This window comes from Odocoileus virginianus, chromosome 5 (genome assembly GCF_023699985.2).
Source record: "Odocoileus virginianus isolate 20LAN1187 ecotype Illinois chromosome 5, Ovbor_1.2, whole genome shotgun sequence".
In the NCBI taxonomy this organism is placed as follows: domain Eukaryota; kingdom Metazoa; phylum Chordata; class Mammalia; order Artiodactyla; family Cervidae; genus Odocoileus; species Odocoileus virginianus.
In genome coordinates this window covers 29,019,206-29,020,702 of record NC_069678.1, presented here as the reverse complement: position 1 = coordinate 29,020,702, position 1,497 = coordinate 29,019,206, and positions in this window count along the sequence as shown.

Below are 1,497 nucleotides of genomic sequence, written 5' to 3'. Positions count from 1 at the left end.
TAAGGAAATCTTCAGGCTCTTTTATACCTCCCCATATCCACTTAATTTGTCATGTGACTTTGCAGCCCCTCCCATTAGGGTGTTGAGACTATTTTCTTTTTCCAGTGAGTCTGATGGTCTGTGACTTACTTTGACAAACAGATGTGGCCTAATTTACACCACAGCAGTTTTGACCCTGGCCTAAAATTAATGGTTGTGTATACTTTCTCTCCCTTTGTCTCTCTCTGTCTCTCTTCCTTTATCTTCGTCTCCCTCTATGTCTCCCTTTCTTTTCATCATCATTTGAAAAAGTCTGTTATAATCTGCAACAGGATGAGAAACCATGTGAAGGAAATCCACCAACAGGTAGATCATTCTTGATAGGAGCTCCCCAGCTGGCTATTCATTTGCCCACAGTCAGCAGATGCATGAGTAAGTCCAAGTAAGAAGAGCCCAGCCAGATGCAGGCTAGAAAGGTCTCCCATTTTTGCTCAGACTCATGAGTGATAATGAAAAGTAATATTTAAACCATTAAGTTTTGCAGTTGTTCATTAGCCAGCATTATTGTAATAGAAAACTTAGATGGCAACATTTGATTAAATAGAGAAGGATGAACTGGGCAACAATAGTAGTATGTATTGAAGAGTTTATATGCATAGGTAAGAAGTAGAAGTGGATGATTGTGAGAAGGAGTAATAGTTAACAAACTGACTCAAGAAAGAGCTCCAACTAAGCGTGCTCATTGAGGTATATTGTAAGATAGTCATGAAAAGCATTTTCAGAAGACTGATAAAACTCATGAATTTTTAAAAAATGGTAAGATAGAATTAAGGAATTTTCTTTTTCTTTTTGCCAAGTATTATTGATAAACTTTTGCTATTTCCTTTAGATATATTTCTAGAGTGATTTTTTTTTTTTAATGGCTCAAATGAGAGCTTTTCTTAAGCCAGTTCTTTCATCAGTTTACAAAAATGTATCTAGCCATTTTGTGGTTCTAAGAACAGTAAATTAAACCACATTCTACAAAATACATAACCATAGTAAAACATTTTACAGAAATAAAGTCTTTGCTTGGGATGGTTGTTTTAAAATATAAACACCAAAGATGCCCCACTTCTAGGGAAAGAAGCTGGCTTTTGTTACTATACGAGCTAAGAGGTTACATAAGAAAATTTTGGTCATTTAGTTAGTAGGATTTTCACATGTTTCAGTTTCAGAGCATGTCAAGTATAAAGCAAGATTAAACATTTCTGTCCAGCCTGTTGGCTTTCTGCCAGATTTTTAGTGCTTCCTCATACTTATCTTCTAACCTAAGCTAAATCCTTCCTATAAGCTGTTTTAAAGAATGTGCCATCCTAAGAGGGAATGATCAAGTAAAATAAACATAGGAAGCACAGATGCATACATAACAACAATGAAAACATGGATTCTTTTTTTTTTAATAGTCAAATGTAGCAAGAAGTGGAGAAAAATTTTTAACATTATAGCTAAATGTTCATGCATACACATGTATCAAGG